This window comes from Jaculus jaculus, chromosome 1 (genome assembly GCF_020740685.1).
Source record: "Jaculus jaculus isolate mJacJac1 chromosome 1, mJacJac1.mat.Y.cur, whole genome shotgun sequence".
NCBI classification, from domain to species: domain Eukaryota; kingdom Metazoa; phylum Chordata; class Mammalia; order Rodentia; family Dipodidae; genus Jaculus; species Jaculus jaculus.
The window spans coordinates 326075411-326091888 of NC_059102.1; positions in this window are offsets into that span (position 1 = coordinate 326075411).

Sequence of the window (16478 nt, forward strand, 5' to 3'; positions counted from 1 at the left end):
AAATAAATTAAAAAAATTTTTTTTAATCCCTGTGTCATTAGCCCTGGTGGGGATGGAGGTAACATCACGAGGCCCAAGGGTGGAGAGAAAGAGAATTGAGCCTGGAGCATGGGCACAGGGGAAGTGGCAGTGCAGCAAGGAAGCAGTCCTTATATCCAGGTAAGCCCGGGCAACGTGGGCGGCTCCACACTCTCTCTCTTCCATCTCACCCAGCAGACTTACAGTTGGCCCTTCAGATCCATGGACTCTGTCATCTGTGGGCTCAACCAATTTTGAGTTGAAGATATTTGAAACAAACAAACCAACCTGTGTTGAACATATGCCAAGTATTTTCTTACTAGTCCCTAAACAAGGTAATATGACACCCATTTACACAATGTTAATATTAGGTATTTAAAGTCATCCAGAAATATATGCAAGGGCTTGAATTATTTAGACATAAACACTATGTCATTTTCTTTTTGGTTTTTCGAAGTAGGGTCTCACTCTAGCCCAGGCTGGCTGGGATTCACTATGGAGTCTCAGGGTGGCCTCGAACTCAGGGCGATCCTCCTACCTCTGCCTCCCGAGTGCTGGGATTAAAGGCGTGCGCCACCACTCCTGGCTAGCTATGTCATTTCCTATGTTTGTTTTTCATTTTGGGGGTTCTGGAAATTGTAGACCATTGTATGTAAGACTCCTGAGCATTCAAGAGTAGAATCTCTTGGGAGTCCTAGAACCCGTTCTCCTCAGCTACCCGGAGGTGACAGTACAGACTCCTCAGTGTTGTCCAGACTTGTCAGGCACCGTTCTGACAATTGAGAAGGCTGGCTCGGGTTGACAGAGCTTGCTCTTACAGTGACAAATCTCTTGGGAGTAAGTTTTTCAACTTAAGTGGCTTTAATTACACTTAAATGTGTCTGCCTGTTTGACACCGTGCTGCATGCTCCCCTTGGGTTATTGTACCAGACCTCAAGTTCCCCTGCAGGCAAGCTGCCAGCCCAGTCTCCCTCCGCAGCTGCAGGTGGAGACGGCGGTCAGGCCACCTGGCTGGGGTGTGTGCTTGCAAGGCCTGTGTCTGAGCTGTGCCCTGGGCTGCGTGAACACATCCAGATCCTTCCAGAGACTGGATTTTATGCTTCTGTCCAGGGATGCCATTTTCTCCTCGTTGTCACGGGTGGCTAGGTGAATTAGTGATAATACTTCTAGTTAGCTAATTTTGTAAGAAACCATTGAAGTTCCTAAAAATAGCCTGGATTGGCGAGGATGTTGCTCCTCATTTTTGAAGGTAAGGACAAGATCTGTGATTCTATTTTAAGGATCATTACTCTGGGTTTGAATAATTGAAGACGAAGTTGAGTGTGAACATTTACGACTTTAAATGCTATGTTTCATGCATATAATTGAAAGCAAGCAGGCCTAGGCTGTCAGAAGGATGAGAGAGCAATTTGTGACTGGCCTGCTTGCTTTTAGGAAATTCCCAGACTGAGATTCAAAGTGTTCAGACAGGCCTGGAGAGATGAGTTTGGCCTGTTCACAGATTTATCTTGAAAAATTTTAACGTGATTTGAGTCAAACCAGGCATTCTAGGTTATACTTCAGTTGACAAAACCAACTAGATTTCCTAAAGCCTGTTAGGCTGTGTGGTGGTTTGATTCAGGTGAATGCTAGTCTCCCTAGCTGATAGCAATTGGAAATTAAAATCTCCTGGAGACAGTGTATTTTGGGGGGTAGACTTATGGGTGTTATAGCCAATCTCCCATTGCCAGTGTTTGGCATACTCTCCTATTGCTATTGTCCACCTTATGTTGGCTAGGGGGTGATGTCCACCCTCTGCCCATTCCATCATTTTCCTCTGCCACTGTGGAGTGTCCCCTCAAGTCTGTAAGCCAAAATAAACCGTTTTTACCCCCAAACTGCTCTTGGTCAGGTGATTTCTTCCAGCTATGCGAACCTGACTGCAACAGTATTGTTGGTACAAAGAGTGGGGTTGCTGCTAAACACCTGACTGTGTGGCTTTGGCCTTTTGGAGCTAATTTTCAAGAGGGATGTGGAAAGATTTGAAATCTTGACCTAAGAGATGCCTTGCAGTGCTGTAAGTACGGCTTGATGGACTATTCTGGTCAGAGTTGCAAGACCTGAATGTAATAAGAACTATGGGCTGTGAGGTTTGGCTTATGAGGATGAAAAGGAGTTTTGCTTGGACTGGGCTAGAAGCATCTGAGAATTTGTGCAGGGTTGAATTGTGTAGAACTAGACTGGTGTGAGCAGAGGGGTATGGCATAGAAAGACATCTTTAGACTGAAACTGCTGCCTGTTCAGCTGCAACTGAGAGATTACAACCATTGAGATTGGGCCAGCTGACCTTCATGGGGGCAGCAGGAAGAATGTAGACACTTTTGAAGGGACCTTAGTGCTTAAAGAGTATCCTGTTCTTCAAAGTCTGCTTTATTCCCCCCTGGATTAAGGAATTGGCCCTCTGCTTGGTATTGTGGAGTATAAGAAATGCAGGAAAGAGAGGGTCATTGAGTTTGCAACACTTTCTTGTGTTTTGGAAATGGCCATGGGCAGTGTGAAGCAGGTTTGCTGGATGCCTGCATGGAGACCCCATGGAGCCATGAGGATGAACCGTGGCTGGCAGTGGAGACCCAGTGGCGATGCCTGGACCACGAGATGGCTGCTAAGGAGGCTGCCGGCCCCGGTGAAGTTTTCCAGGACTATGAGTAGCCTAGCTGGAGGGGCGGAATTGGAATGCCAGAGACTTGTGGCTGGGTAGAATGATTGGACTTGGAGACTTGTTATTGACTAGAGTTGTTGGACTTGGAGTTACAGAGTTTGATGTTTGTCCTGTTTAAATCTTGTATTTGTTGAATATTTCTTTGCTATGCCCAATGCCATCTTTTGCAGAATGAATGTTTACTCTGTGCCATTATGGGTTTGGGGGGGATTTTTTGGTATTATGGCTCAGTTAAAAGACTGGATTATAGGCTTGTTTGAACATCACTAGTATTGATTTTAAAAAATGGGGACTTTTAAAGTTGGACTGAATGCATCCCATATTACATCATGGATGGTTATCAGTTTGAGGGGGCCAGGGACAGAATGTGGTGGTTTGATTCAGGTGCCCCCCATAAACTTAGGTGTTCTGAGTGCTAGGTCCCCAGCCAATGAAGATTTGGGAATTATTGTCTCTTGGAGGCAGTGTATTGTTGGGGGCAGGCTTATGGGTAAGATAGTCAGTCTCCCCTTGCCAGTGTTTGGCACACTCTCCTGTTGCTATTGTCCACCTGATGTTGGCAAGGGGTGATGTCCACTCTGCTCATGTCATCATTTTCCCTGCCATCATGGAGTTTCTCTTCGTTCTGTAAGCCAAAATAAACCTTTTTTTTCCCCAAAAGCTGCTTTTGGTCGGGTGATTTCTGCCAGCAACGTGAACCTGACTGCAATAGGCTAGAAGACGGTTCTCTCTCTAGTGTGGATTCTGACATCAACTCAGGAAGACTGGGTGGGTCCATGGGTGCCCTGTGAGCACCAGAAGAAGGTGCCCCACGGGGAGGATGTGGTGCTGGCAAGCTGAGTTAGGCTCCAGTCTGACTGTGACCTGCCACCTCAGCTGTGTTCCTTTCTAGGCTGTGTGTAGTGGCCACAGTTTCTGAGAAGGTCTATAAGTAAAAGGTTCATTATTCTGTGTGGGAGACAAGGTGACAAAAACAAATAAGAGGAGCTGGAGAGATGGCTCAGTGGTTAAGGCACTTGCCTGCAATGCCTAATGACCCTGGTTCAATTCCCCAGTATCCATGTAAAGCCAGATACACTAAGTACTGCATGCATCTGGATGGAGTTCATTCACAGTGGCTGGAGGCCCTGGCACACCCGTTCTCTCCCTCTCTCTTTCTCTCTCCCTCACTTACTGCAAATAAATATTTTAACAAAACAAGTAAGAACTAGTCTCTGCTCATCAGAGCCCCCCCCAAGAACCTCCTGGCTCCTCCTATAAAGCACACGCATAAGCAAATGAAACCAGGCATCTGTATCCAAGATTTGGCCCAAGACTAGGGACAGCTGGAAGCGGGTTTAGGAGAGTTTTTAGGGAAGTTGTGTGAGTGAAATGTGTACTTAGTATTTGTTGCTCCCCAGAGTTCAGAGGTTAGACCCTTCAGTCAGCTGGGGCTGAGGTTGAGTCTTGGCTTTCCTGATGGTTAGCTATGTCACTTAGCCGAGTTAACTCTCCTTCTTGAGTCTTGATTTATCCTATGGTTTGAATCTTGGTATTGCCCAGAAGCCCTCATGGTAAAGGCCTGGCAGAAGATGCCATGGTTCCTTAGAAGCTGAGGCATTATGAGATACCTAGATTATCAGGGCATATCCTTGAAGGACATTGTAGGACCCTATTTTCTTCTTCCTTTGTGCTTCCTGGCTCATGATGTAAATATTGCTCTGCCACAAGCTCCTGTTAAGATATGATGACTTGGGCTGGAGAGATGGCTTAGTGGTTAAGGCGCTTACCCACAAAGCCTAAGGACCCATGTTCGATCTCTCTCCAGATCCCAAGTAAGCCAGACACACAAAGGTGATGCGAGCGCAAGATAGCACATGCCCACTAGGTGGCGCAAGTATCTGGAGTTCAATTGCAGTGGCTGAAGCCCTGGTGTGCCAGTTCTATCATCTATCTATCTATCTATCTATCTATGTATCTATCTATCTATCTAACTATCTATCTATCTATCTAGATATGATGACTTCCCTCACTAGAGGCCCAGTGGGAGACAGTGCTGCCTGATCTTGGATTGGAACCTTCAGAACCTCCAACTCAAATAACGCTTTTATCTTCAGAAGTTAATTGCCTTGGGGATTTTGTTACAATAATAAGAAGCTAATGAACCCCCACTTCCTTATCCATGAAATGAGGGGAAAATTATACCAACTTTCATAGGAGTTTTGAGTGGATTTAAAAAATGTTGTTGTTTTTTCAAGGTAGGGTCTTGCTCTAGGCCAGGCTGACCTGAAATTCTCTATGTAGTGTCAGGCTGGCCTTGAACTCACAGTGATCCTCCTACCTTGGCCTCCTGAGTACTAGGATTAAAGGCGTGCACCACCACATCCGGCCGAGAGGCTTTAGGCAACTACAACAAGGCATCCCTAACATCCTGAATTTTCTCTTCAGCTTTTCTGCAGAAGCATTTGGCCTTCACCATGACTGTTAGTTTAGGGAGTTTTCCATTCCCCAGAATCCTGTAGTAGCCTGATGACGTCACACCCATGATGGGAGCAGTTCAGCACATTAATGCATGTCTGCCTGCAGGCCAGCACCCACGATTTGTTAAAGGTTCACTGTGGGCAGAAGCTCTGGTTGTTCTCGAAGTGTAAGACCTCCCACTGACTTCCCAGAAGGAACCTGGGAGATCATTGTCAAACTTGGTACTGCATGCCACCAGCATGAGCCCACATCTTGGGTGGCTTGGGGATGTAGCCTTGGCTCTAGCTTACACAGCTCTGAAGCTTCCAGGTCTTTCTCAATGTGGATGACATGTTGGGAACCAAAATGAAGGAGGTATTGGGAGGATTAAACAGAGTAATGAGTGTGAAGCTTGTAGCTTGACGGTGCTCCATGGATGACATCATTACTTACAGTGATATGATCCAGAGGGAAGGGGCTGTAGGGTGTGTGTGTGTGTGTGTGTGTGTGTGTGTGTCGGCAGTGTGCTGGAGAGGACTGAGCCAGAGCATCTGGCAGAGACCCTCCGTGGATGGCCAAGGTGGCCTGTCTTCTCTGACATAAGCAAGGCCTGGTCCTGAGACTGTGCAGCCTGTGTGTGGGCCGTGCACTCTGTGGAACACACCCATACTTGTCGTGAGCCGTTCCTGGGTCAGACTCATTTCCCACTTCCTCCAAAGCTGGATCCCAGGGACGTGGACATATGCTGGTTTAGTCTGTGATTCTCGGGCCAACAGAAGCCTGAGGGAGATGGTGCTGAAGGGCTGGGCCGCACGGGGCCTTTCCCTGATGGAAGCGCTGAGCACTGATTCCTCCAATGCCTGCCTATTCTTTTCATACATTTTCTCCTCTTGGGATAAAGCATGTTCCTGAATTACTGACCTTGCTTTCCTAAAATGAACTCCAATTAAATGGTTAGTGACTCTAGAGCTGTAGCTGAGCCAAGGCGACCTCGTTTCTAGGGTGGCACTGTCCCAGCAAGAGGCTGATCCTGAGCATGTCACTGTCTCAGCCCGTCCTCAGCCCTGGCTCTGCTCCGCCATTCCTCTTCTTGGGAAGGCACTTGCCTCCTGCCCTTGGCGGTCAAGTGCACTTACATAACTCCTGTGTTGTGAGTGAACAGGAACTGTACTGGACAGGAAGGGCTGACCTGTATTAAAATAGCAATGTCTAAAATGCAAAAGTGGTGAATAAAAATAACCTGTACTCATTAGATGGCTCCCTGTTCCAGATAGCTGCCCCAAACCCACATCTTGTCCTGCCCAAGTATAAACAGTCTGCCTATTTAGAACTGGCACAGTGGGAGGCGAATGAATTGGCTAGGGGAGACCAGTCATAATTCATCACATTGAGAAGCTTTAAAACCCTTTATGTAAATGATCCCAATGCCTATGAGTGGTTGAAAGCCAGGCTCTGTGCTGGGAGCTTTGCATACATTACGCTACTTAATCCTCCCACCAGCTCTGCATGGCTCTTCTTCTGGTTGACAGATGGGGAAAGGAGCCACTGCAGAGGTGAGTGGTCTGCTCAGGGTCGTTGGAATAAAGAAGCTGGGAAGAGACCACTGATGATGGTCTGTCTGAATTGCATGTTCTTTGCCCCAGCGCGCACAGCTGAGGGCCACTGGGAGGAAGAGGTTGTCAGGTGCATGTTAACACTTTGTCCCTTGTTGTTATCAAGTTATCCCAGATCCGGTCCTTAGCTGAGAGATGCCCTGCGGGGACACCTCTGAGTCAGGATGGAGCTGAACTATGTCCCCTTTGGCAGTGGCTGAGACCGTCCTGGCTGCCGAGGCCCTGGCTCCTGGCTGGATACTGAGCCATACGATGGTGGTGGTACTACGTGTCCCCTTCTGCATCTGTGACAGGCTCTTTCCTGAATCTCCTGATCAGAACAGCCAGTGGGATTGCCAACTACTCCAGTTCCTTGTCTACATTCTGAATCAGAGACAAACTAGAGTCGGGAATATATAGGCCAACAGCATGGTAGCTGCAGAAAAGGTTTTGGTTGGAGAACGTTGCTTCGTGTGGGAGCAAAATGGAGTTCTGTCGCAGATCGCTGGGCGGCGAAGTCCGAGATGGAGATTGGCTGCGCCCAGGAGCGTTAGGGGTTCTTTTGGGATCTGGGCCTGCGAGAGGGGATGGAAAGAAGCAGGCTGATGGAGGGAGAAGGTGGACCACCATGGTGCAGCCTTATCACAGGCCTCAGCCTGATCTCAAGGAGCATGCTGGGGTCTTGACATCTTTGCAGGGGCCAATCTATTGAGTTCGGGCTGCTTCTGAAAAGAGGCTGAAGCTTTTGCAAGCCAGTGATTCTCTGTTAATGGCAATTCCCAGGGAGGGTGGCAGTCCCAGGACCCTTAGCCAACAAGGCTACAGGTAGAAGGGGAACTGCCCTCCAGTTCCCAAGGTGGTTCCTGTTGACTCGCCCATTTGCATAAAAACTGTCCATGACAAGGGCCAACATGCCAAAATGGTGACTCCATTTCTTGTCAAGTTTCCTGAAGCAAGACCCACACACCACAGCAGCATCTGTGACTACAGTAATTCTTAAAACAAACAAACAAACAAACAAAAACTCGGTGCGTGTGTGCATGAGGGGGTGCACATGCATGTCCGCCACAGCACCTGTGTGGAGGTCAGAAGCCATCCTCACACGTCATCTTTCCGCTTTGCTTGAGACGGGCCCTCGCTGTTGGCTGCCACATTGTCCAGGTTAGCTGGCCCGCAAGCTTCTGGGAGCTTCTTCTGTCTCTAGAGCCTATCTCACGTAGGCACCCTGGGAATACAGACTCCCGTCATGGCGTTATCTGGCTGTATGTGGGTTCTGGGGACCCACACTCAGTGCTCACACTTGTACTGCAAGTGCCCTGTCCACTAAGCAACCCCCCAGCCCGGCACTCCTTCTGTTGCATTTTCCAGTGGGCATATCCCCCGCTGGAACCTACACTATAAATCTGAGGAGACCCCTGGGACTGGAGAGAGAAGACGAACAAGGTCCCAGTGGGCTCTTGGCAGTGATGGCAAATAGCTTTTGTTGCAGTCAGGTTCGCGTTGCTGATAGAAATCACCCGACCAAGAGCAGATTTGGGGGGGGGGGTGATTTATTTTGGATTATAGACTCAAGGGGAAGCTCTATCATGGCAGGGGAAAACGATGGCATGAGCAGAGGGTGGACATCACCCCCTGGCCAACATAAGGTGGATAATAGCGACAGGGGAGTGTGCCAAACACTGGCATGGGGAAACCGGTTATAACACCCATAAGCCCACCCCCAACAATACACCACCTCCAGGAGATGTTAATTCCCAAATCTCCATCAGCTGGGGAGCTAGCATTCGGAACACATAAGTTTATGGGGGACACCTGAATCAAACCACCACAGCTTTGTATTCCTGAACCCAAGTTAGGTGCCACAGCTCACCCAGTCACAGATGAGCTGGGCCTAGAAGTGGGTGGCATGTCAGGTGGCTCAGAGTTGCCCTGACGTTTTCTTCTTTTGACCTTTTCCTGCATTTTCCTCCAAGTGAGGATTTGTGCCCTTTGGGAAGTGCCATTCCTTAGAGGAAGTAGAAGTAAATGAGCCACAACTGCCGAATTTGCTCTCCCCAAATCCATCAATGGGTGATGCATGCCCAAATTCCTCTGCATTGAAAGGTGTGAACAACTATTGCCAGCTTTATCAAAAGAAGCTGGGTTGGGCTGGAGAGATGGTTTAGTGGTTAAGACACTTGCTGCAAAGACGTAGGACTCAAGTTCAAGTCCCCAGTACCTACCTAAAGCCAGGTGTACAAGGTGGCACACACCCCTGGAATTTGTTTTCAGTGACTAGAGGCGCTCTCTCTCTCAAATACATAAAATATATTAACAAAGGCAGTGGGGGACTGGAGGGATGGCTTAACGGTTAAGGCATTTGCCTGCAAAGCCAAAGGACCCAGGTTCGATTCCCCAGGACCCACGTTAGCCAGATGCACAAGGAGGTGCATGCATCTGGAGTTAATTTGCAGTTGCTGGAGGCCCTGGCACGTCCATTTATCTCTCTCTCTCTCTCTCTCTCTCTCTCTCTCTCTTTCTCTGTCAAATAAATAAATAAATATTTTTTTAAAAAAAGCAGCTGGGTCAACTCATGAGAGAATGGGGAGGGTCATCAACCCCCCACACCTGAGATTCAGGTGCCCCCCCCACCAGCTATATACAATAAATGCATGAGGTCTTGTGACCTTAGGGGGAGATAAAATATATAACGAGTGAAAGGTCAGGGAACAAGGAGCTCCATCAAGGTGGTTTCCTTGGAGTCTCCATGCTGTGTAAGCAAGCCCTCACTCTCAGGCTGAGGGAGAAACATCCGCGGGGTCATCCTGGGATAGTGAGCCCACTGAAGTGCTGCTTTGGGGTCCCACACTCTGTATGTAAGCCTTCACCCCCGGGCTGAGGGAGGAGCATGTGTGGAGGTAACCCTGATACAATGAGCCCCTCTGAAAACCCTCCGTCTGCTCTCATGTCATATGCATCATACATGTCATAGGTATGGAATTGATTTTTTGCCTGGTTCTCTACACCTATCAGGAGAATACGATGTGGGTGATCTCCATACCAGCCGTCAAGAACTCCTGCTGAAAGACCCCCAGAGGGAGACCTTCACTCAAGTCTCGCGATAGCACGCACCCAAAGACACACGGGAGACCAAACTTGCTGCAAAAGCATGAGACTTTATTGGGGAAACCAGAGCTCTGGGGTGGACACGTATCTCATGCAGGAGACAGAGGAATCGACCCTGAGCCCTATTGGGTGTTTCTGTTTATAGGGTTTTTAGCAAGGAAGGGAAAGGGGAGGGGGTTTCACAAGGGTATTTGCCAAGCTTGTACAGTTATGTCTACATATCTTATTTGTGCATAACCAGAGTTTAAGTCCTTGGTCAGGCTGTCTTGGGAAACTATTTTTTTTCCTCTTCCCGGGACATAAAGTTTAGGTTGACCCGACCAACCCATATCTTGGGCCATCCGCAGCCTATCTTTTAGCCTATTTTTGATTTGCTCCTTTCTGAATATACAGTTCAGGCTGTCCCCTAGCTGTAGCAACCAGCTGTTTCTTCACTAAGTTTACTTTAAAATTTTCTATCCTGCCTTTCACTGCACGATGCTGCTTCCTCCCCATTTGTAAGCCCAAGTGCCCCAGATGAATGGGTGAGGGCTTTGACTGGCACAGCATTCTGTTCCCATTGCTACTGGGGTTGGGCAGAAGGTCTGGGGAGCACTGTGTGATGAGTGAGCTCGCCTTGAAACATCAGTAGCCAGAGAAAATGCTGCATGCCACTAGTGGACCATGAGATTATAAAGGCAATATGAGGCGAAAAGAGCATCACCACTTCCGTGGTCTCTCTTAGAGTTTTTTTTTTAATATTTCATTTTTACTTATTTGACAGAGAAAGAGGGAGAGAGAATGGGCGTGCCATGGCCTCCAGCCACTACAAACGAACTCCAGACGCATGCGTCCCCTTGAGCATCTGGCTGACGTGGGTCCTGGGGAATCGAACCTGGGTCCTTTGGCTTTGCAGACAAATGCCTTAACCACTAAGCCATCCCTACAGCCTCTCTCTTAGTGGTTTTAAGGGAGCTAGACAAATTGGGCCAGGGACAAGGAGGCAGCATAAAAGATGGGAGGGTGAGGGCAACCTGGAGGAAGCTGTTTGGGCGCTATTAGAGAAAAAAAACACATTAGGGAGCAGAGGACATACAGAAGCCAGTGACCATGGTGGCAGTAAGTTCTGTAGCGCAGCAGAGGATATCGGGGACCCAGTGACAGAAATCTTCACACCTCACTCAAGGGTCCACAAGAACACAGAATGTCCACAGAGAGCCCAAGAAACTGAGCACCCAACAAGGACAGCAGCCCAGAAACACTAGATGGACATGTGCCAACACGTACTGTGCCCAGGTGGGGATTTTGGATGCAGACAGGGATAAAGCCCAGTTCCACCTAACTAGTTAGGGAAGGAAGCATGAACCTATTCATTCCTTCTCCTCCCTCCTTTCCTCTCCCCCTGTCACCTGTTCTCCCTGCCCTCCCCCTCTCCCCATCTGGTTTCTCTTTCTTTAGTCAGGGTCCCACTATGAAGCCCAGACTGGCCTTGAACTTGAGAGCCTCATATCACTGCCTCCCAGCTGCTGGGATTACATGTTCCACCATGCTTGGCATCTTTCATATAATTAAGTATTTTCCCCCTTTTATATTTTAGTGTGTAGAACAGACTTTATTAGATTTGAGATTGGAAAATTCTGTTAGGAAATGAGGTGGTAAGAAAAGATGAAAAACAATCTTTTTTTTTTTTTTTTTTTTTTTTCCTAAGGAGTTTGTTCTTGAATGAGGGAATAAGACCCAGAACTGAGTCCCCTTTGACTGTCCCCTCCCGAATTCATTTTAGTTGAATTCCTATTGCCGTGTTCTTGCTGGCGGAGCCTTTGAAAGATGGTTAGGCATACGGCGCTGCAGGTGTGGGCTGATGGAAAAGTAAGTTGTAAGCTGTTTCTCTACTTTATCTAGTCCCCTCCTTCTTGCTCTGGCCATGTGATGCCCTCCATTGGCTGTGACCCCTCATGAAGGCTCTGCCGTGTGCCCATACCTTAATGCTGGACCCAGCTGCTCTAGAACCATGTGAAGCAAGTGATAAGGAATATAAATCAGACCCAGCCTGTAGTGTTCTATTATAGCAACAGAAAATGTATGTAAACAGCTGGATTTGCTGTTCTAGGATTCTAGGTTTCCCTACATGAGCCCAATGACAATAAAGTGGCTTATCACCTCCTCCTTCCCTCCACCACACAGACTCAAGGCTTCTGCTGGGCAAGGACGTCGCCTTGCAGTCAGTGTTGGGCAAAAAGGGAGGTGAAGTTGGAGAGAGATACATTTGGGAATACCCTGCCTGATGTTCTTGCCTGTGTCCCTTTGGAGGTGGCCTTGGTCCTGTCCTTACAAACCCGGGTAAAGAGAATTTTAAGTCTGATGGCACCTGTTGGCTCTAGGGGACAGAGCCGCCCTCAAGTTAAATCACAATGTGTGCTGGGCGTGGTGGCGCACGCCTTTAATCCCAGCACTCGGGAGGCAGAGGTAGGAGGGTCGCTGTGAGTTGAAGGCCACCCTGAGACGACAGAGTGAATTCCAGGTCAGCCTGGACTAGTGTGAGACTCTACCTCGAAAAACCAAAATAAATAAATAAATAAAATAAATAAATAAAAATAAATCACAATGTGTGGATCGATGCCGCCTAGCTCTATTTTATTTATGCTCTGCCCACTTTCGTGCCCCATTTCATGCTCCTTTTCTTTGATACCAAGATGCTCTCCATGTCCCATCTCGGGGGCTTCCTGCTTCGCCCTTCTTTGCTTCCCTCTTGTCCCCCACCCCACTGTGGAAGCACTGTTTGGTGCGTAACGACAGGTCAAGATCCAAGCACCACCTTCCCCAGGGCGGTGTGTTTCCCCTTAGACCCAGCCCCAGCCCTATGAAGGAGCTCTAATCCAGGTTATTCTCCATGAGGCTGGTGGGTCAGTGTGCTGCAGACCTCTGGAGAAGATTGTTCTAGAAACTTTAAGGTAATCCAGAGAGACAGTATGGTCCCTCAAGCTAGACATAAACAGTCCGGAAGCTTCCATCGGAATACTGCCTGGGGCAAAAGTTTAAAACTTTCTGCTATTTGTAAAATAGAAAAGGTTAAAGGCACTCGCTTGCAAAGCCTGCTAGCCTGGGTTCAGTTCCCCAGCTACCCCATGTAAAGCAGGATGGGAACTGCTAATAAATTAAATAAAAGGCTGGAGAGATGGCTTAGCAGTTAAGGCACTTGCAAAGCCAAAGAACCCAGGTTTGATTCTCCATGACCCACGTAATCCAGATGCACAAAATGGTGCGTAAATCTGGAGTTCATTTCCAGTGGCTAGAGGCCCTGGCATGCTTATTTTCTCTCTCTCTCTCCCTCTCAAATTAAATAAGTAAAATAGAGTCTATCCCTCCCAAATTACATCACCCAATTATTCCCAAGTAAGAAGGTACTTTGAGAACTGAAACCCATGCTTTCCTTATGGGTCTGGGCATGTTGGCAAGGGGTAGGCCACAAGACCTGGGGCTGGGAAGGGGCTGGTGAGTGTATGCCACAGGCTCAGACTGATCAGTAGAAGGAGGAGCAGGTATGTTCTTAGAACTTCTCCCATGGCTTGTCTACTTGGCACACAGCTCACTGTTCCCTACCACCAACCCTCCTTCCCTTTCTGTCAAGGTTAGACACAGAAAGCGTGGCTTTGCAGGAATGGGAAGGTTATTTTTATATCCATATTTTTTTTCCTCATTCAACAACAACAACAAAAATTGTGGTGGTCAGGCGTGGTGGTGCACACCTTTAATCCCAGCACTCAGGAGGCAGAGGTAGGAGGATTGCAGTGAGTTCGAGGCCACCCTGAGACTACATAGGGAAATCCAGGTCAGCCTGGGCTAGAATGAGACCCTACCTCAAAAAACCAAAAAAGGGCTGGAGAGATGGCTGAGCGGTTAAGCGCTTGCCTGTGAAGCCTAAGGACCCCGGTTCGAGGCTCGGTTCCCCAGGTCCCACGTTAGCCAGATGCACAAGGGGGCGCACACGTCTGGAGTTCGTCTGCAGAGGCTGGAAGCCCTGGCGCGCCCATTCTCTCTCTCTCCCTCTATCTGTCTTTCTCTCTGTGTCTGTTGCTCTCAAATAAAAAAAAAAAATTAAAAAAAAATTGTGGTGGTTTGATTCAGGTGTCTCCCATAAACTTAGGTGTTCTGAATGCTAGGTTCCCAGCTGATGGAAATTTGGGAATTAACGCCTCCTGGAGGCAGTGTTATTGTTGGGGGCGGGCTTATGGGAATTATAGCCAGTGTCCCCTTGCCAGTGTTTGGCACACTCTCCTGTTGCTATTGTCCACCTGACGTTGGCCAGGGATTGATGTCCATCCTCTGCTCATGCCATCATTTTCCCTGACATCATGAAGGTTCCCTCTAGATCCTGTAAGCCAAAACCTCTTTTTTTCCCAAAAGTTGCTCTGGGTTGGGTGATTTCTACCAGCAATGCAACCCTGACTGCAACAGTAAAGTGGTACTGAGGACTGGGATTGCTGCTAGACATCTGACTGTGTGGCTTTGGCCTTTTGGAGCTGATTTTCAAGAGGAATGTGGAAGGATTTGAAAACTTGGCCTATGAGATGCCTTGCAGTGCTGTAAGTACAGCTTGATGGACTATTCTGGTCAGAGTTGAAAGACCTGAATGAAGTAAGAACTATGGACTGTGAGGTTTGGCTTATGAGGGTGAGAAAGAGCTTTGCTTGGACTGGGCTGGCAGCTTGTGTGAGAAGCTTGCTGTTATGACTGTGTCCTGAGAAGTTGTGCAAGGTTGCTTTGCATAGAAATGAACTGGCATGAGCAGAGGAATAAGGCCCAGAAAAAAAAAAAAAATCTTGGGCTGGAGAGATGGCTTAGTGGTTAAAAGCTTGCCTATGAAGCCTAAGGACACTTGTTCAAGGCTCGATTCCCCAGGACCCATGTTAGTCAGATGCACAAGGGGGCGCACGCATCTGGAGTTCCTTTGCAATGGCTGGAGGCCTGGCATGCCCATTCTCTCTCTCTTTCTATCTGCCTCTTTCTCTCTCTCTCCCTGTTACTCTCAAATAAATAAAAAATGAACAACAACAAAAAAATCTTTGGGTAAACTGCTGTCCATTCAGCTGCAATTGGGAGCTTACAACCTTTGAGATTAGGCCAGCTGACCTGCACTGGAGCAATAGGAAGAATGTAGACTCTTTTGAAGGGGCCTGAGTGCTCAAGGAATGTCCTATTCTTCAAAGTCTGCTTTATTCTCCCCTGGATTAACAAATTGGCACCCTACCTGGTATTGTGGAGTACAGGAAATACAGGAAAGAGAGGGTCATTGAGTCTGCAATGCAGTCTTGTGTTTTGGAAATGGCCATGGACAGTGTGAAGCAGATTTGCTGGATGCCTGCGTGGAGACCCAATGGAGCAATGAGCATGGACCGTGGGTTGCAGTGGAGACCCAGTGGAGATGCTAGGATCACGAGATGGCTGTCCAGAAAAGCTACTGGCCCCAGATAAAGTTTTCAAGGCTGTGAGTAGTCTAACTGGGGGTGGGGAGGGAGAATTGAAATGCCAGAGACTTGTTGCTGGTTCGAATTATTGCACTTAGAGACTTGTCACTGGCTAGAGTTGTTAGACTTGGAGCAAGAGAATTTGATATTTGCCCTGTTTAAATCTTGTATTGGCTGAATATTTCTTTGCTATGCCCAATGCCATCTTTTGCAATGTGAATGTTTATTCTGTGCCATTATGGATTTGGGGTGGATTTTTTTTGGGTATTATGGCTCAGTTAAAAGATCTTGGATTATGAGGATGTTTGAACATCATTAGGATTGATTTTTTTGAAAAAACAAAAAACTATAGGGACTTTTAAAATTGGATGAATGCCTTGCATTTCAAATCATGTATGGTTATCAGTTTATGTGGGCCATGGGTGGAATGTGGTGGTTTGATTCAGGTGTCCCCCATAAATTTAGGTGTTCTGAGTGCTACATTCCCAGCTGATGGAAACTTGGGAATTAATGCCTCTTGGAGGCAGTGTTATTGTTGGGGGCGGGCTTATGGGGATTATAGCCAGTGTCCCCTTGCCAGTGTTTGGCACACTCTCCTGTCCCTGTTGTCCACCTGATGTTGGCCAGGGGGTGATGTCCACTCTGCTCATGCCATTGTTTTCCCTGCCATCATGGAGTTTCCCTTTGAGCTGGTAAGCTAAAAAAAAAAAAAACCTCTTTTTTTTTTTTTTTTTTCCACTGAAGCTACTCTGGGTTGGGTGATTTCTATCAGCAATGTGAACCTGATTGCAACAAAACTAAAACAAACAAACAAACAAAAACAAAAAGACAACAACAGAAACAAACAAAAAAAAGGAAAACCAACTTCTAGAAAAATTCTTGTGAGCAAAGGGGACTTGGTTCCTCTGCTGACAATGAAGCTAGCTGAAGAGGACACCTGGAGAAGCAGCTTCACATGTGGGAGGAGAGGAATCTGGCGGGTCTGCTGCCTGGGGACCCTGTGTGACTCCTCAGTGGAGCGGAGCTTAGCCGGGTAGACCAGTCTGGTAGTTCTCCAGCGACTATTAAGCACGTGCTGCTTTCACATTGATTAGTTTAGAAGAAGGAAGGGAGTGAGTGGACCCTTAACATGACAGGAGGCCGAAGGATATTATGAGTGGAATTAATCTGGCCTCTCTGGTA